At 42.3% G+C, this 20847-nt stretch overlaps 1 protein-coding gene across 5 annotated transcripts in view; it reads right to left on the bottom strand.

The window, feature by feature from the left end:
- The window catches only part of RALGPS2 (Ral GEF with PH domain and SH3 binding motif 2), a 109509-nt gene extending 105629 nt beyond the window's left edge, over window positions 1–3880 (bottom strand). For 4 of the 5 annotated variants that reach the window (XM_042874192.1, XM_042874196.1, XM_042874197.1 and 1 more), the window contains exon 1: window positions 3806–3880. The gene's annotated coding sequence lies outside the window, so the exon portion shown is untranslated. Of the gene's footprint in view, window positions 1–3541; window positions 3569–3805 lie in introns of those variants that run through there. The other variant, XM_042874195.1, reaches the window with a different exon arrangement.
- Window positions 3881–20847: the final 16967 nt, after the last annotated feature.

Genomic DNA, 20847 nt, shown 5'->3' with positions numbered 1-20847 from the left:
CACAGAACAGCTTACAATTCATCTCAAAGCCTTTAAGTAAGTTAAACAAGACCAGCTACGACTGTATTAGAGCATGACAATCCTGATTGTACTTCAGGAAAATTGAATTTCAAAGTATTTAGCACACCAGCCCAGTGGATTTCCAGTATTTCATTTTGTTATACTGTAAGGTTCAATGCATGGATTGGTTTTTCTAATCAAACTGTCATATAAACAGAAACACCAGTGCTCAGCCAGCAAGCATGATCAGTGACTGCCATTTAGACTACACTAACTCGAAAGAGCCGCAGCAAGAAGCTCTGATGTTCTAACATACCATGCTAACGAACACATCCCCCCCTTCTGGAATTTTGGCCACTTTCACATCTCCCCCCCCAACTTCTCTGCTTTTCATAGCTCCTCCGGCTGCACAAAGCTGCTGCCATCAGCTTGCAGTGCCTGGGCCACCACTGGAGCAGCAAGAGCTGCAGTACCCTCTGGCTGCTGTCTCGCTCCATTTCTGGTTGCAGATGTCCTCCTTCTGCTTGGCAGAATACAGGATGATACCAGCTTGACCACAGGCACGGTTCTAACGCCAGTTCCCTTGGAGTCCTACACGGCCCTTAAGGATCTTTGCAAGAGAAAAAAATAGCAGTCACACATCTGCATGCAGCAGCTAACTAAGTATGCAGAGCATCTATTTAAAACACCCAACTGTAACACTACGATTCTCTTGTTTCAGCAGTCTTCTAAGGTGATTGGTTCATAAACAGACAAACGTGAATCCCGCAGAGCTCTATTTCTGCAATAAATACTAGCCATGAATGCATATTAAGAAATTACTTCTACTGCAGCAGCTCGAAGTACCTAAATGTAAAGGTATTAACACAAGTGTTTTCTTGTTGGTTTTAAAATGCATTTGTAAGTATCTCTTCTAACATTACTCCTCCCAAGGGCTGTAAAACAATATCCAAAGCAGGAATATACTATGCCTTTGAAGTCTTACAGTTAGGCAAAACACAACTGTGCTCCCCACCCTTAAAGCAGGTTTTCAACTCAGCTTTATTTATTGAATGAAAGGAGGAGCCCAAATGACTCAGCTCCAGGGAAACAAAAAGGAAAAGAAATCTCCAATTTCAATGAAGAGAAAATAAGGAAGAAAATAAGACAGAGGTGTGTCCTTATCAATTCTTTTAATATTCAAATTTATGTGAACCAGAGCATTAGCACATCGAGATCAGAAGCTTTCTGGAGCCTCAGAGTTGTCTATCTTTCTTTAGTAATTGTTTAACACCTAAGTTCACACATGTAGCTGAAGCTAGGGAGTTAGCTGTACATCTTCATGCTTGTTTACTGGTGCTGAGCAGTACCATGATCAGTAACATATCCACATTGAGGGATTCTGAACTCTACACTCACCAGCAAGATAAGTGTAGAAAAGCAAAAGATCTCTCCAAAACTTTTGCACAAAAGCAGGACTATCAGCAGGAACTGAACACCACTGACAGTAAACACAATGAGCTCATCGAGAGCCCCTCACCCCACACACTGAGGAATCCAACACGGCTCCTCAAAATGCAGGCAAAATACCAGTTAGAGTATTTCACAAGATGGGCAAGAGATTCCAAGTGACCGCTGTACATTTTATCTTCCACGTGTATTTACAAGCGACTGCCTTCCCCACTCTTAGACATGCACCTGAGCGTTTCTGTGCAGAATAAAGCTCCAGCTCCGGTTGGAGGAGTATTAGAGCTCGGATCAGCAGGAGCATTTTTTTTTAACCCACGCTCTAAACGCAGATGTCACCAGAGGGCACTCTTTCAATTCAAATGACCTAGCTTAGCAAACTTCTGAGCGCGACTACAGACAACCCACACGCAGGGATGTGCAGAGAAAGTAACCGATTTTTTTGGAAGGAAGGAAATCTCTTTGCAGAAACAAAACCAAACACAAACGAAACGTACACATTTATCCCAGAAAGAAAGTGTTTCAGAGTAGCCAGAATGCTAGGATTACAAGCCATTATCAACCCCTGAACACCAGCTGGTATCAATTCATTCAAACAGCTTTGGCACCTGTGTGGAACGTGTCAGTTTACAGAAGCAGGACCCAAGCCAGGGGAGATTATGCAGAGATGCCTACGGATGTCCTAAGAGTATCCTATCACGGCTTCTGAACCTTACAATAACACATGAAAAAAACACAAACATATGTACATCATCGAGAGAAAGCTTTGGGGAACAATGTAGGTCTTTACTGTTCGCTCTTCTGTATTCGATGCTGCTTTAAGAGCCAAGAATTAGACCATTTGCAATAAGACAACAGAAAGGTGTCAGCAAAATCAGTAGTAAGGTCCGTGTATTATCTCTAAGGGCCTCCTGAGATGTAAAAAAGATTTAAGAAACCAACCTGTTGAGTTGCAATTCGTTAAGAAATGTACACAACCTCAGAAAAATACAATAGGTCTATGAGCCAACAAGGGTTGCAAACCACTTCTGATGTTAAAAGTGGCATTCATTTTGTTTAGAAATGAAACACCACCACAAATCACTAAAACCAAACCAGATTCAAAGGCAGACAATGATTAAGAAAAACATGGTGGTGCAACCCATGGCAATTGACAGCCTTGAAAAATGACCAAAAACCATAGGCCTACAAAACATGCTCTGCCTGCTTATGCACCTATCCCATTTGGAGAAGTCTTTCTCTTCTTTATCACAGAATGGCCTGGGTTGAAAAGGACCACAATGATCATCCAGTTCCAACCCCTGCCATGTGCAAGGTCGCCAACCAGCAGACCAGGCTGCCCAGAACCACATCCCGCCTGGCCTTGAATGCCTGCAGGAGCATCCACAACCTCATGGGCAACCTGTTCCAGTGTGTCACCATCCCCTGAGTGAAAAACATGCAGCCCCTTAGTTTAGCGTAGGAATAGAAGTGGTGGTGGAAAATAAACACAAAGGTCTGCATAAAGGCACCTTCTGTCAGCACGGGGATCTGTGAAAGAAACACATCCACCCCATTTTACCAGGCAGGAGCCACCGTTACGCACACAGGTAGCAGTCAAACCATCACCTATCGCCATCACTCATCTCACTTTGCTACACGTATGTCACTGATCTTCCAGCACCCGCTGCCAGGAACACAACACGCCAAACATTTCAGCTGTCAAACAAGCAGCTGCCTATCTGCCTCAAGGCACTCCCGGCTCTCCTAACTTCCCCTGCCTGCTGGAAAACCATCGTGCGTGTGGCCCGGCACCCCGCACAGCGCCCACACACCGCACGTCACGCTCACTCGGCTGTCCCCGATACCGGCATCCCTGCACACCACCGCACGCCTCGCGGCGATAAGCCCCGACAGCCCGCTCCCCACATAGAGGCAGGCCACGACCTGCCGCTCGGGCCCTGGATGCAGGAAAATAAGGTTTAAAAAAAAAAAAAAAAAAAAAAAAAAAAAAAAGAGAGAGAGAAAGAGAAAGAGGAGACGCTCCGGCCCGGCGCTCAGCCCCGCATCCCTCCATCTTGCGGCCCCGCCGCACCACGCGCGCCCCCGCACCCACCCCGGGCGTGCTGACAGGCGCTGCCGGGCCCGGCCCAGCGCCGCGGATGGCGCCCGCTGCCGCGGAGGGGAGGCGGCCGCAGGTGCCGGCCCGCACGGAGCCGGCCCGCCGCGGGGCCGAGACCCTCCCCGGATCTGGGAGGGGACCCGGCGCTCCAATCCCCGGCCGGCAGTGCTGTGGGGCCCGGCGTGCCGGCCGGCCGAAGCCTCCTTTTTCTCCTCCTCCGGACAATAAACACGCCGCGCAGCGCAGCGCCCGCCTCACCTGCGAGACGGCGACGAGCGGGGGTGGGCGGGAAAGGCGCTCCGGCTGCCGGGCTGCGCTCGCCGTCCTCGGCGCCGCTCACCCCCCGCTCGCTGAGGGGCGGCCAGCAGCCCCTCCGCACGCGCACGCTCCCCCCCCCCCCCCCCCCCCACCCCCTCCCCCCCCTCACACACCCACACACACACACGCGCGCGCGGGGGCGGGGGGAGCCCCGCCGGCGCCTTTCGCGCATGCGCGATGAGCGCTCCCGGCCGCCTCCTCCCGTGCGCACGCGCCAGTCCAACGGCGGGGCGCGCGCCCCCTCCTCACTCACCGCCGCTCACCGGGGCGGGCGGGGAGCGCGGTGTCCCGCTGAGGGCAGCGCAGTCCGCCCGCAGCCTCAGCCCCTTCGCGGGGACTCTGGGCAGCACCGGCGGCTTCGTCCGTTCCGGTGCTAACCGCTGTCCCGCGCTCCTCGCAAATCCCCACGAGGGAAGGAGCTGGAGGTGCTGAAGCGCTTCTTGTGGAGGCTGCTCTCCCGGTTAGAGGTGGACTCGCAAAGGGAAAGAAAAAAAAAACAACCACTGGTTTTAACACAGAAGTTCACACGCTTAAAAGCAATGCGACACACGGCCTCCCTATAATCTTTTGCTGCACCCATCGCCGTTAAGAAATGATGAGCGTTGAGAGGAAAAATGGGGCCCTGGCTCTCTTTGCATCACCTCAGGAGTGAAAGCCTTCAGAAAACCACCATGTTTTGCAAGAACTGCCGTGAAGTGCAAGCACAGCTGCCATGGAGATCGGGCCTGGCATCACCCGCTTTCCCACTTACACCCCTGCCAGCAAGGCTCCAGCCCCAGCCAGTTACTGCAGTAATTAATAGCCAGCACTCACACGTAGTCAGAACGCTGTACAACAACACCTAACCTCAGTAAATCCTGAAAGGCCGTGTTGTCATCCTGTCGTGGAAATGAAACCGCTACTGCCTCCTCCACATCCCTGCTGGCACAGTGGGCAATCCAGAGTTGCAGATAGCACCTGACAGAGTGCACACGGACCGGGGTCCTGAGCATATCTGAGCAGTCCGGATGAAATGAAGACTGCCCACAAGAAGAACACAGTCTCCTCCTGTGTACTTGTCTTGAACCAGGATAAATGAAAGGAAAACAAAGTGCCAAACACCATCATTCTACAGTTCGGTCTACCGGTGAATGGAAAGAATGCAAATGGAAAGTATGCTTCATCAGCTTTGGAACCGCCAGATTTGGAACCTCAACTATGTTGAACACAGAAATAAAGGAAAGCTAAATAAAGGAGAAAGATAAGAATGTATTTGTAAAAAAGGAAAGTACAGACACTTCAGAAAGGGGAAGCAAAGGTAAATTTTTGGTAACCAATTCTCCTTCTTTAAAGCAGGAGGTAGACTAATGTCTGATAGAATAAGCTTCTCAGTACCTAAGTGGTGGATACAGAGGGTTGGCAACACAAATTTTGAAAGGCACTGTTCAGATCTTTTATCAAATCTTTCAAAAAAGCTTCATACTGGGCTGTGAGGAAAGAAAAACAACAAAGCATGGACCGAAAGCTAAAAGAGATGAAACAGGAGAACAAACGGTCATTTAAAATGAGAGTGAAAAGCCAAAGCAGTGGAGCGTATGTAAGATTTTGTGAACATGTGTTGTAAACACCCTTGCGAAGGGCTATACAAAAGAAAAAAAACACTTGAGAGAGAGGACACGAGAGCACGGGGCAGATGCAGAAGATATTCAGGGTGAGCCAACTGTGCAGGTAGGCAATACAGTAAGAAATTCACTACTACAAGAAATAAATAATCATCAGTACAACAGAATAAATACTGAGGGAAATAAATCTGATTATACATCTAAATTAAAGGGAATAGGTTGAGAAATGAAGGTATCTTAAACAGAAATTAAGTAGAGATTTCTCCTCAGTATATGTATGCAGTCATACAAACAACATGCCAAGATATAGAATGGTAAGAAACACCAAATGTTGGATGTCATGTCATCACTTCGTGTCTAAAAGATTTTTAAAGAATGAGTGGTAAGGAGAAGCGGTGGGAGGAAAACGTAGGTTCTAATTGAAGATATATTTGTCTGTAGAACCAAAATGGACAATTCTGCCAAAGTGCTGAAACGCACTGAATGTGTGCAGATGTTCAGTCCTGAACAAGTTCTTTCATTCCAAATGAACGTGGCTGAAAATTTTACAGCCCGCAGGACGTCACATGTGTCACTGCTGCTTTTGTGTGAGAGAACAGAGTTAGAAAAGATGGTTGCCCGTCCATCCTTCCTGCATTTACATACTCTCTTGAATCGTTATTTAGTATAGATCTTAGAAGTTGTTTTTAAGATGCTTTTATCCCAGGATTTTATTAGTAATGATTATATCATCTACTGCCTAAAAGAGAGTTGTACTTCTCTGCATGAGTGTAACAAACTTCGCTGTAACTGGAAACCCCTCGAGCCATGTAGGATATAAACATCTCCTTTCTGAAGGAGCAGCTTACATCTTCAACATTATTTGACGTGATACAACACTGACATGCTGGAAATTTATCAGTATATTTCTAACTTCTCAGATGAAAACCACTTTTCCATTAGGCAACATAAAATGCCTGTGCTTCTATACATAAAATTTAATATGTTTGCAGAAACAGCTGTAATAAAGCATTGAGACTGCAAGCCAGAGCACTTTCTATAGCAAAACTTAAGTCTATAAAAATGTCAGTGGATTAAAATCACTGGTTACTGGATGTTCATTAACAGAAAACAGCATAAGCATCTTATAATAAAAGTTCATAATGTCAGTTCCTTTAATACAATTAGTTTTGCTTGTATAGGTTGCAATACAAACTATTCTAAAAATCATAAGGGAGAAGAGAAACAGCATTTGTTTCTAACTGGTCATGTCATGATGCAGACAAAGCTCTGGGATTATAGTTATCCATTACTATAAAATCAAATGAATTTAGTTACCTTTAAGACAAGATTCCTGAGTACTGCAGAAGAGATACTCCTTAATCTTAGTTTTGGTAACTAAGGATTGGAAAGAGCACAGCTTACATGGTGGCACTTAGTTAGCACCTCATTAATTACTAATTACATGGTACTAGATAAAGTTCTTCTAACGAGCTGTGAATCTGAAACCAACCATTAACATATAAAGTTGTTAGTTAAAAATAGTTTGATAGGAGATATCCCAAAAGATAATCACTAAAGCATATTATTCCCTTCAGGAATTAATAATATAGTAGAATATATTGTAATATTTCTAAACATTCTAATATAGTAGACAATATTTACATACTTGTAATTTTTTTTTTTTTTTTTAATTCTTTGAGAAAGTAATTTCATGGGTAGATTTGCATTTAATTCACACTACTGCAGGGTTAGAGATGCAAAAGAAATGAAAATGCCCCTAAATTTACTTCAAATTTTATGAGAATTAAATTGGTTTGGTTTGTTTTCCTTTGGAAGCGTACAATCATTTCTCAAGGCTGCATCACTGTGCAGCTGTGCTACCTGCCTCCTTAATTTCCTTGCTCCCTGATGTGGCAGTGCTTTAGTATACAAACCTGGCTTTATAAATGCAGTGCTTTACATTGTACAAGTTAATTTCGGAGTTCTAGTACGAGACACAGTCTTCAAACCCCTCTCATGTATATTCCTACTCTTTTGATCCGTCACTTTCTGGTGTCCTTGCTTTTGTTCTAGATAAAGTAAGAGCCAGAACTGGATCAATGTAACATCACTGCAACTATCATCATTTTCCTATTCCCTTAAAACATTATATGCTCATCTTTTTTCCCTAGCTTTTAATAAGTAAATGACATTCCTGCTTCAATCACAAGAAAATACAAGTTTCAGTTGCTTCAGTTAAACGTGAAAATAATCAGAAGTATTATTCTAATGGCTAAAAACATCAATCCTGGAGGAATCTGATTCTAATAGGCCCAACTAAGAGACCCGGCGTTTAGAGTTTTCAGTTGGAGAAAGGAAATGCTAAAAGAATGTTTTACTGGAGAGTGTATGTATGCTTTGTGGCTGCTCTAATTCAGTACTTCAACAGATGCACTAATATCTGCTCTTAAAAGTACTGTGATTAATGTTAGAACACCTCCTTAGGAATTCATGTCTACTTGTTTCTGAGTTCAAGCAGTAATGAAAAGATGAGCTGGAGTCACAACCACAGCAGCTTGTACTGGGTGTTCTTCACATTTTTAAGATCACCACTTTTTAAAGAGTATATCAAAGCAGCAGCTTCTGAATTCACCCAAGCACATGCGTGCATTTATATATATATATATATATATATGCATATGCACACACCCACACCCAAGCACATACACATGCTTTAAGAGGCCTTCCTCTTCACATCTGCAAAGCATTGTTTTCCCAAGGTCAGCAAAAGTTCTTCCACTCCTCAGCAGTGAGGAGGCTGCACACAGATAACATGTTATTTCCTAACTTCTCTATATGCAACTTATAGATGTTTCCACAGGAAGACAGTATAGTTTTTCCTGTGTTGCCCTTCCTGTTCCCCAGATGTACAGAAGTCAGGCTCTTGGTTCATGTTTGAGTCCTACGAGGAGCTGTTTGTGATGGGAATAATGCTGGCAGCATCAGGGAGGGAGCTGAGGCAAAGAACGGATTGGCAGCACAGAGGCTGAATAACAACATCCTTCTTTTTGTGCTTTCCTAGCATCCCTGTACATCACTGCAGACTGTATGTCATTAGACAGTGCTTGCAAACTGCTTAATGGAAAGCAAATCCCTCCACATTTTTTTTTTTATGCTGTACAATATCTATCTAAACATTTTCCATAAAGAGTGGAGATGCTGGAATACCTATATGGTTTATACACGGAATGTAAGTAACACACACATGATGATTTACAACAGGTTTCAAAGAACATCTGATGGGAAAAGATCCCAAATATGGACAACAGCAACTGTTAATTGAAACTAGTCATATTTCATCTGTGTAAACAAAGTAATGATCACGTCTGCTACAAGCCTTCAAGAGATTTATCTTCCAGGCTCCCTAATATGGATACATCTGTCCCTTTCTTAAATCCTATGTTCTTGCCATCTGCTCCAAGATGCTTTTTTCAACCTCAAGCAGTGATTAAACAGCCATTTGGAGAAGAAATAAGTATTTTTTTTTTTACCAAAATGTTGAATAACTAAAAAGAAGTTAAAAAAAAAAAACAACAAAAAACTCAACAACAAAAATAACCACAACATAAACCCATATCCCTCTTGGATCTCCATTGATTCTGTTACATGAAGTGTTATTAGACAGATACTCAAAGTTTAATGTAATGTTTACATCTGACCATACAATAGGAGACATCACACCTACAGATTCTGTGTAGTTTCATTATAGAGAGTAATAAATTAGCAGCGGATTAAGTTAATGCCATTTAGCTAATAAGCCAAAATATGATTAAGGGGTAACTTAACATGGGCAAATGAAGAAGTGCCCCTCTTTAAAAGGTATGAAACTTCCTAGAGTTCTTTACTTTTACAGTAGAAAGTAGCAAGTTGTGCTCCTGCATGCTTATCTCTCCATGTTCCGGATTGTAGAGGGTAGAGGAGAGAGATGTAGCTCTCTCTTTCCTGCCTGAGAAGAAACAAGAAGTGCAGTTGGTTAGATTCTATCTTGCCTTGTGGGCAGAACCACAGCCCGCAAGGTCCTCACGTGGGTCATGTAAATTAGGGAAGCTCTTTATTTTACATCCATCATTCACTGCAGTCACACAAGGATCAGTCATGGTCCATCTTTTATTGCTCATTAGATGCCACGAAATCTGTGTAAACTACTAGAGATCTGTCAAGCATTTTGTTACTTGTTAAGATAACAGTGCAGGGCAGCGATAGTACTGCCATAAATGCACTAAAAAATTGAACTTGTCCTTTTACTGTAAGTTCCTCATTTAAAAAAAATTTTTTTTAGATTGCTTCTTCTTCCTGTATACAAGAAATCATGGATTTCACCTCCTTATTCCCTTGAGCTTCACAGAAGGTAACCAGACTCCGTATTTATGTCTTGTTAGACATAAATAGCCTTTGCTCTCTTGGCTGGTTTGCTGTTCTTCTGATAACCTCTGCTGTTCTAATTGTTACTGCTTACAAACATGGGGAAATAAATAAGTTTGGTTTTTTTTTTTTTTTTTTTTTTTTTTGCACTGTGAAACAATGCAAATGTCTTTTCAGAAATAATAAAAAGCAAAATCTAAAATGTCCCTTTTTTAATCCAAATCTAATAATCCTTGTCTGAAAAGGGTATTACGTCTAGTAGCCTAAGTAGCTAAAGATCCACTGAAGGCCTAGTCATTTGTTAGTAAAGAGCATCTCCGTGGGGCTGTGGATGGCTCACCCGTTCAGCTGTATATTTAATAAGTACTACTGCTTCAGTTAGTTTGAGCGAGTAGAATAGATTGTTTTATAGGCAGTATTTTCAGAATTACTTATATAAACATTCCAGGGGATGCTTTTGGGATGAGCAAAAGGGCAAGACATCATGTTTTGTAGTCTTGTGCTGGTAGGTCTTATATGCTGGTAATCCCCTTAACAACATTTGATAATGGTGTAATATTTCTTTGAGAACGTTATTGCACGTAAAGTGGCTTGTCAGGAGCTGAAGTTTGGTGTTGTACAGGACACTGATGATACTCTCTTATATGAAAATTAGAAAGCTGGGTTGTAATACAGTTTTAGATTCTCATTTGCAGGTGAAAAAAAAGAGGTAATGTCTCAGACACTCCCTTGTTTTCCAGGTTCTCCCATTTTTTGCTGTGCTTCAGGCATTATCAGTATGAACGGGTTTAGTTACAGAGGCAGGGCATGCAGGCAGTGCTGAAGGTTGGGACTTAGTAAACACCATTCGAGATCATTTTCAGTAAAAGAAAAAGATGAATCAACATTTAGTAAAAGACCTGAAGGTTTCAATATTCTTTACTAGAGCTGTCTAAGAAACCTCAATTGTAGGTCTGAATTCTCTGTTAAACCATGAAACAATTTTCATACCAGTATAAATACTATGGGGAATGTAGAGACATTTCTAACTTTCACTTTAAACCAAAAAAAAAAGAAGAATCATGCCACTGTCACTGCCCTATAACATCACTGCTGAGAATCACTTCAAAATATATTCTTAAAGTAAATAAAAAGTCAGTCTCTATGGAGGCAAGGCTTGTTTCATGAGAAAAATCATCTGACATGTAGCACTTGGACTGGAAGGTCTAATGTTTATAAATGTGTCTCAGCTGGAGACAGCTGCTGAACTTTTGAAATTTCGAAGAGATTCTTCCTGTATACTCTGGAAAGGCTTCAAAGGACACTCAGCAAGCAAATTCAAAAAATACAATGGGTGTTTCTGAGCAAGTGTTCACCTCAACTACTGCTCTGTGCCACACAATATCAGAAAAAAAAACACATGCCTGAGAACCAGAGGAGTGTTACATCGCACAAAAATTGCACATCCATTTTAAATCAGCCTTTGAGAGTTGCATGTGGAAATAGTTTGACAACAATCATTCTAAAGTGGTGGTGAATTTGAGTATTTTATTCTGTACTGCAGCTCATCACATTGCCTTTGCCAACACACTGACTGAACACTTCTCAGCATGTTACAAACAACTAAAATTTGACAGATTTATTGTCTTGTTCTTTCCCTAGAGAAGAGCTGTAAATAAGGTAGCTTGTTTTGTTACTCTTTGTCTTTTAGATACAGCTACAGATGCTTTCAGTTTTCACCAGTGAAGATAAAGTGTAGTGAGAAATTAGCAAGTTTCATAATGGTCTGTAATTCACACAGGAATTCTTTCTAAGGACTCACCTTGTCCTCCCCCTCTCTTCTGCATAGATTAAATTTATATAAACACATACCTGTACCATCTATGGCAGAAAGCTCCTTTGTGGCTAATGAGCATGGTAAATTTTGCTTCCAGATTTGATGTTTTCATAGAAAAATACCGAGCTTAGATCACTGAGTAACTTCAGCTCAGAATGAACACTTTTAATATAATATTTTAATGATGCAATATTCTGCAGTAAGGCAATGCAGAGAAAGTTTGATGTACTCCTCATTACTCACTCCATTCATGTTGCATCCTTTTTTTTTTTAATGGTTGGCATTTCAGAGCTACCATTCATTACACTGTTGCTTGTCATATGTAATAGCTCCCATTCTCTCTGTCTGATAATTTACAAGCTACGGTCCAAATCTCCCTGACAGGGAGAAGGTTGCCAGAACTGAATGCAAGTTGTACTTGGGATTCGCAAATAGTTATTATCCACATACGATTAATAATTCATGAACCTTGGATAGATTTTGGATACCAATTAGCCAATGGCACTAAAAATAGCTGGGTAAAGGGAAGAGCTTTGGGGCTGTCCATAGAAGTCAAGACATCATGCTGAGCACAAAAAGAGGTCACACAGAACAGGCAAGACACACGTACTATTTTTGTGAGTGTGCTTGTATAATGATAGAGGAATGAAGAGGTTGCCCAAGGAGGTTGTGGATGCCCCATCCCTGCAGGCATTCAAGGCCAGGCTGGATGTGGCTCTGGGCAGCCTGGTCTGCTGGTTGGTGACCCTTCACATAGCAGGGGGTTGAAACTAGATGATCATTGTGATCCTTTTCAACCCAGGCCATTCTATGATTCTGTGATTCTACGAGATGTCTTTGCATGGGGGAAAATACAACGGTTTCTCATACTGGACAGTCATGACTTCAACATGCTATCCAAGCAATCTGAATTTGGGAAGTCTAAATCAAGAGCATCTCAGGTGACTTTTCTGGAGATAAGAGAAACACGACACAATGCAGAATTTTAGGAGGGAGCTTTCAGAAGATGGACTTAAAATCAAGCATGAGGTGGACTTCAGTTATGGGCACAGTCCAATAAAAACTGAATACTGTACAAGCACTACAGAGCTAAAGAAAACATACGGGGAAAAAAAAGCTAACAGAAAATACAATAGTATTTTCAGTAATGGATTCTTAGCTTAAATACTACTTTGCATTTTGGCTTCTGGCTTGATAAAATAATAAATGAGGTTTGGAAAGAAGAATCTAAAAGAACTACAAGAACAACACAGTAAGAGAAAACCATAAAACAAGAGAAATGAAAACTGGTATATCAGTGTGCTTTGATCTACAGGTGAGAATGACACACAACTATCCTATCTGCATTATCACCATCCAGTGATGTGCCATGTTACTGCAGTGTGCCTCATCTTTGGCTCAAGAAGCTCTGTGCTGTAGGACGAGTGTTGATCAGATGAAACAAAGCTTTGAATATTTGTGTACAGATTAGACACGTGAAGTATAGTATTAGTACATGCATAGTAACAACATGCTGACAGGGAGAACAACTGCAAGAATTAGAGCCAGTGATGCTTCACAGCATGAACTGATCACTGACAGGAGAAATTTCTCTCCTTTATATATTTTGCATAGAGTTCCGGTAGACTGCCTTCTCTGTAGCATTAAATATGGGCTACTGCTAGAGATAGAGAAGATCCTCAAGAATAACAGCCCTTGGTTCTGTTCCTTGTTTTTTATTACCAGTTATTTATAGCATATTATTAAAAAGTCAGACTGTGCGGATTTTGTTTTGAGACAGAACAAATGTGCGTATGTGAGATTTATGCCAGTGTGTATTTGGAAAATGAGCCTTAAGAAAAAGTTACTCTGTTTCTCCCTTCTATTTCTGAATCCTGTCTGAGTTAAATGTTTTTGGTTTGGATTCACACAGGTGGGAAACATCTTTCAAGACCTTTCCGTTTCAATTTAATCTATTCCTTCTGATGGTTTCCTTCTATTCTATTAAGGAGCTAGAGGCAGGTATTTAAACTAATTGCTGCACAATGAACCATGAGAAAAGGCAGCAGTTAAATGGATGCTTATAAGGCTGGAGGTTCAAAGGAGACTGACAGGATATTGCTCCGTTTGCAGCTCTTATCTGTCGAAAGCAGCAGAACAGAATTAGGGCAATTAGACTTGCTAGCTGGTTTACTGACCTGTAAGAATAAAGGGAATAAAAATGCCAGTGCGTGATAAAGCAGGCAACACTTGTAAAACACCATCAGGGCATGCATAACAGCTCACAAAACATTCTTAAGAAAAATATAATTTTCCACTTCTCTTTTGTTAAGTAAAATATAAAGGGAAAGCACTACTGAAGTGATACAGAGTTAGCTTTTCAGGAAAACACACAGGGCCAGACCTTGCCTCCTACATCTGCACATGTTTTCTGCTCTTCAGGCCCATGGAAGCGGGCCAGGAAAATTAATTGGCAGAGGACTGTGTTATCTCTTCTGCATAGTTCCCATGTAGTGTCTCAGAGAAAGACCATGCAGCTAGGGAGCTGACAGGAAAAGCAGCCTGCTGGGGAAAACTGTCCTTGACTCCCACGGATCCCAGAGGATATTCCAGATTTCAGTGGGACATCTCTTTCTTGTTGATCTGAGGCGATCTGAAGAACTCTGTCACTGAGATTTCCTTCTATAGCTGAAAAGCAGGAGTTGATGTGGGTGTCAGGGTTTTTACATACAGTGTAAGTTCTGGGCAGAAGCACGAATGCTGATGTAATGACAGCTTTCTTAAACTAAGAAGCAACGATAGGTCACTGCTTGCATACTAGGTCATCAGGCCTAGTATCAGCTGTATCAGCTGCCTCAGAAATATTGTAGAAGAGGATTTGATCTTGGAAAAGGGAGCCAAGGACATCACGAAGTGCTGGCTTGCTCCCACACAACCCACTCCTTTCCCTACTACATGCCCCTCCCCTACCCTTTGTTTTAGGAACCTCCAAGCTCTCAGTACTCAAGAAGGAAGGCGGATTCTTTAGGAGATGCTCTTCTTCCACTTTAATGTATTATGAATGGAAAGCTATGATCCAACCTGCTGAATTACAGAAGAAATAACAGTCTATTTCCTTTTCAGATCCCCATTAAGCAATGTACATCCTTCTTGTCGAGCAGAAAATCCCACGAAGCAGGAAAGAACAGTCTGGAGTTTGCATTGATAAATTACTTAAAAGTGCCTCTCCAGTTGGGGTCTGCAAGGCACGTAGAAGGGTCAGAGCCCTCATTTTCTCAGCCCCTCAGCTCTCAAGGGAATTCTGCATCATTTCCATCCAGTGTCATTGGAGTCCTCTCCCCTCCTCCATCATTTCCTGCTCCCTCCGCTTTCTCTACTGCTCCTGCAGCATGGCTCGCTAAGAAACTGTACTGCTGTTAGCTCCCTCCCATACGGCTATGCACTAATCCCCTCTCCCACACATCTATGCAAAGAGGGGAGAATCTGTAGATGCAGAAGAAATGCCTCACTGAGCAGCTGTCTGCTGTCTAGGTTACATCTGGTGAGCAAAAGGTGCAAAAGAATCATGCTAGGCAGCATTACTGCTTTCCTCCCTGTTCCTCACAACATCTGCAGTGCTCCCAAGTACCTGAATCTGCAAAGGAAGATTTCTGGGGGAATTTTAATACTGGGAGAGAGCTAATAATCACCCTTCTTCTCCACTTAGAATCTTAAGGTATTTTTCACAGTATTTTTAATTATTGCTTTTGCTCCCTTGTACTGTTCTGTTCGGTCAAAAGAAGAGTCAAACCTGGAATTTACTGAAACGTGAAGGGATGTGGAAAATCAAATCACACAGTAACTTTCTGAAAAAAACCTTCTGTCCCTGTCTATTTACACTGAAGCTTTTTTTCACATCCTAAGGAAACATGTCAAGAAACATGCCGTTTGTCAGCAGCTTGCGATAGCAGGCTGTCAGCTCACTGCCTAGCAACTCACACTGCATCGGGATACCCTGGCACTACATACACTGTCATGTCTCATTGCATAATGCTCGCCTTGATGCTGTCTCACTCGCTAACAACATGTTACATCAGGTTCCTCACTTGGGAGATACTGAGCTGTGTTGGCTGGCCCAGTGCGCTCAGCTAATGACACCAATAGGAACAGCAGTATAATGGCTTATCTAAGTAGCAGATTTACTATGCCACCGAAGTCACAATGTATTGACACAGGATTTTACATTAAGAAGAAACTCAGCATTGGTGCGGCATGAACATGAGGCTCCTTGAAATGTCAGAAAGCATTTTAAAACGTATTGCTCACAACCAGTTGGTGATTTTCTGTGAAATAAAACTATAATCTTTAAACTAGGAAAACAACAACAACAGCCAAATGTATAAATTTTGCTTTACCCATGCAACAGTAGCTTGGTAGTGTGACTTGGTGATTAAGTGAGGTGAATAGCATTTAGACTTCATTTCCCACGTAGAAAATCAGAGGTTTTAGCCTCCTCAGTGACAGCAAGACACACAGGGGATTTGGGCCCTCAGATGACTGCCATGTGCTACTGATTGTCATCCTGCAGGTGATGACTTCTCCATCCCAGGGCAGTCTGTCCTCCAAAGCTTCTGCTGTTATTTAGAGGAACAGGAGGAACAAAACTGGGGAGCACAATCCTGTATCATCAAAAAACCTTTTAGAAGACATAAAAAACCCTTGACTTTGATTCTATGACTTAAACTCACTAAAAACCAGCCAGATCTCAGAAGTCACAAGAATGCTGATTTTACAGGTGAAGAACTTTGAAAAACTCCCCGTGCTGTTTGTAACACAGCTGTAGTAGGGCCTTGGATTCCCACAAGTATTTCAATGAGATTTTAAGGCTTTTTTCCCACAAACCACTAATGCTTTTTTACGTAGGTCAAGGGTTTTGAACCACAATCTATAATACAATACTGAAGAGATGACTTAAGTAAAAAGCACACCAAGTAAAATAGAGGTCTTCTCTCACTGCCTCTTTCGTAAGACATGAAAATCAAGAAAATTACTCCAAGCTTGTGGATTTTGTGTACATGTGCACCATGGAATTGTCTCAGCTCGCACACCTTTTAAATTGCCTACACACTAACATACAAATGCAGAGAACCTTTCAAAAATGCACGCCTTAATGCAGTCAGTGTAGCTAGGGACATTATCGCATCTGAAAAATGGCAAACAAAATCTCCAGTTTGATGTGACTGACAGAATAAAGCAAAACAGAGATAAAACCCATACACGATTACACAGGTAAAGCAGTCACAGGAGGTGAGTGTGTTCATAGCAGAGCCTAGCAGTCACTGAAGCCACCCTGCTGATCACCTCCATCACAAACAGAGCCCTTTTGCTGTTACAGCACAACTGGCTCCACACACATAGCGGACAGCTGAGCAGAGCAGGCAAACTGGTTTAGTTAATGCCCACAAAGCTCTGTGCAGAACTCTCAGCTGTGAGCAGTAATCACTAAAAATTTGTCATTGCTAAAAAATTAAAGCTCCTCCCAAAGAGCACGTGAAAGCATTCTCAGCGACTCTCATTTATGCTTCTGTTACTTTGTGCGTCTGGAGCAGTGTCATTAGTCATCAAGGCATCAAATATCCCTGTCCAAGAGACAAATCCTGTGCATCAAAGGCAGAAGATTCTCTGAAATAAGTGTTTCCATTGTACCTAATATATTACATAATACAGTGGGCATAAAAAGCCAGATAATTCTTTAGAAGCCCCAGATCCACAGAACCCTAACTAGAAGGCATCATAGTGCTTTTGGAATCATAGAATCATAGAATGGTTTGGGTTGGAAGGGACCTCATAGACCATCTAGTTCCAACTCTATATATATAGTTCCTGCTATAAGCAGGGACACCTCCCTCCAGACCAAGTTGCACATATACATTTTTTCTCTTCAGTATGCTCTATTTAATATAATAATTCTCCTGAATGCCATGTACACAAGTAGATTTTCCATTGGGAAAAAAACAATCATTCTAATTTTTGTATCAATCAGAAGATAAAGCAAGTCAGTTAGTGAAGATGGTTTTATGTGACCCATTTCATTTAAGGATGTAACAAGGCAAATTTGTACACTTGGCTGATTACGTCTCAGCTGAGGATTGGGAACTGTTACAAAACAAATAAATACTAACAGGACCCTTGTGAGTGTAACTCCAGAAATCAGTGCCCTAATTCTTTTAGGAGAGCGACACTATTATCTTCTGATAAACAAACAAACAAACAAAAAGGATATAAAAGAACTCTCATTTTAAGCAAGGAAGAAACTTGCAACAATGTTATTTTTATCAGCAAGCCTCTTCATTTGCCCTAGGAAGATTTCAGTAAGAACCAAAACAGAAGTGCATGCCTTACAGCATTTTATGTGCTTGGCACATTAGCAGCTCTGTAAACTCTATCTTCTACATCACTTTCCTGAAACCTACTTATCCTGGAGTGTGTTAAAAGCATTTGCACAGATGCAGGAAATGTGATTCTTATGCTTAACCTTGACTAGAAAATATAGCAAACGTAGTAGTGCGTGTTTTTCAGTCTTTGGAGCATGTCACATTTAACACTCAGTTACCTGACTTTTTTATTGCAATATGTCTAGACAAAGACTAATGCTAATCACTGCATCTTTCTCTCACTACACCCTACGTACATTCATATAAATAGCACTTGCATGCTATGTGCTGTGGCACTCCTGGCAGACACATGCAGACACACACACATCACCACTTGCAGTACACTCTGTAGGCTGTCACCAACATGTAATTTTTTATCAGCATTATTTTCAAGTAGGGATGGAGTGATTCAAATAAGGGAGGTTGACATTCTTGAGGAATTATACAGGAAAATATGTAGTTATTTGCCAGAAAATAAACGCAGAGACTACTTGGGCTTTAAGCAGAACTATGTCACAGATCAATCATCATCATTTTGCTGACCCTGTTAATTTTCCAGTGCCATAAAAGCTAGGGTTTTTTGAGCCTGTTTGTTGAACAGGCCAATCCAAGTTGATGTGACTCAGGTTTGACCCAGCATTTCCATGGGTAACTCATCATCCCATCTCTTCAGTCTCCCTTCCTCCTTGCTCAGACAAGCAGGGCATTGAGGAGGATTTTCTGCCTGGGAACACCTGGTCATGGCAGCGACTTGCTGCTAAGCAGGATGAGGGCACAACATTGGTCAGGCTCTGTCACAGCTGCCCAGGGAGGTGGTGGAGTCCCTGTCCCTGGAGGTGTTCAAGAAGCACGGAGATGTGGCACTGAAGGAAGTGGTTAGTGGGCATGGTGGGGGTGGGTTGATGGTTGGACTTGGGGATCTTACAGGCCTTTCCCAACTGTAATGATTCTATGATTCAAAGTCCAGTGGCAGCCTCTGTGCTTGTCCTAGATACACTGGGCTCATCTCCAGAACATGCCACGTTCCCCTGAGGGCAAACAGACTTGCCAGCAATGACTTATTCCTTTTGCAGCAGGCAGCAGATTGGACCCAAGGAGCACACCACAGTTGTTTTAGCTGCAGCAACCCCAGGGGATCTGCAGGATGTGACAACATTCCAGCCTTTTCACTGCTTGCTCTTTACTATACCAGAGGAGAAATGAGGGTAATTCCCAGCTGTCTACACATCTGCACTTTTTTCCAGGGCTCTCTTGACACCTGGAAAATCCTTTTAGAGCCACACAGTTTTAGGACTGCTTGGTGATGTCCTGCAGCTCTGGTCTCTGGGCTTTTCCTGCTGAGCTCGTTTCCACATCACACCTTTCCACGTGGCTTGGCTGGAAATGGAAAACGTGTACTCATGATGACAAAGAATCAAGGCTGGAATATCTGCTGTGGTCTGGAAAGCAATGTGACTCTACTTATGAGTGGCACAGGAATGACAGCACCAGCCTGTGATGAAGTGCTGTGCTAGTGGGTAAGAGATCAGACAAAGCTTTATTCCTGAGCACAGGCTAATGTGTAAACACCAAGCTTTGGTGGCGAGTCTGGGCTTAAATGCATGTCCAGACCTGTGTTAGAAGAGGGTAAGCCCAGCTACGTGACTTCAGCAGGGTCAGGCTGTAGCCATTAAAACTACAAAAACAAACAAACAAACAAACAAACACCCCAACAACAACAACACCAACACCAACCCCGTAAAAACAGTTGATGACTACTGGCTTCTTATTTTAGTGTCACCTATAGGAAAAGGGCAGAACGTGTCTTTGACTCCCTCTTTTGTTTTGTAAAGCTGTAAAGTTTTCCAAGATCTCCCTAAAATATCAGGAAAGAGGAATGCAATAGCCTGAAGGTATGCAACAGAAAAGACCCTGGCTGGTTTACTGAGCACATTTGAAACGTCTGTGTCCCTGCCTACTCCATTCTTATTATGGCTAATAGCTCAAATTTAGAAGGGATTTCCCACATCTTTTTCTTCCTCATATTGGCTAACGTGTTTCATCTAACTCAGGTTTCAGAGATAGCTGACTTTTAGAGATTTCCTGGGATCCATTCAGTTGTTAAAGTATTCAGACAATTGGGACTACACCATGTTTCACTCAGTAAGAAGAGAACAGAGTGGATTTTATACTATGTGGGTCACTCCCATGAGTTTCCCAGTTTGGATTAACCCAGATTTCAATGATTGCTTGCTTATTACAGAGAAAAGTAAGTGCAGTTCATGAATAACAGTAACAAAAATGTCGCTCTTTCTTTTCTCCTATATTTTAAAATCTAAATAAAAGCTTGAAAAAAATCAGGTCCAGATCTGTAAAGATGGAGAAAAAACCACCCTGAGCATGATCCTGCAGTGGTCTTCTCTGGATCTCAGACCACGGCAGGTGGTGGGTCTGACAGCTTCTAACAGTGGGTAATCTCTAAGTGAAAGAAGCACAAGGATTGCTTAAGTGCATAAGCCTTTTCAGAAAAATAAACTATAAATACCTTAAACAAAAATTAGAGAAACAATGAAGAAGGGAATACAGAATCATAATACAGCAAGATCAGGGCTTCAGATGATCTTAAAGCTGTGTAGTAACACAAGGGTTTTAACCTACTGTATCCTATTAGTCCCTTTTTAATTCTGCTGTGCAAATGCAATTGCAAATAGCCTCAGAAGATGTGCAGAGGTTCAAGGAACGAACTGGATTTTTGACATGTAAAGAGGGATTTTTGTTTGGCCAGTTCTACGCTTGCTACGCTCTCTATTC

The sequence above is a fragment of the Lagopus leucura genome, unplaced genomic scaffold (assembly GCF_019238085.1).
Source record: "Lagopus leucura isolate 7727_CA_CO unplaced genomic scaffold, USGS_WTPT01 Super-Scaffold_100009, whole genome shotgun sequence".
Taxonomy (NCBI): domain Eukaryota; kingdom Metazoa; phylum Chordata; class Aves; order Galliformes; family Phasianidae; genus Lagopus; species Lagopus leucura.
This window is presented reverse-complemented; position numbering and strand designations above follow the sequence as displayed.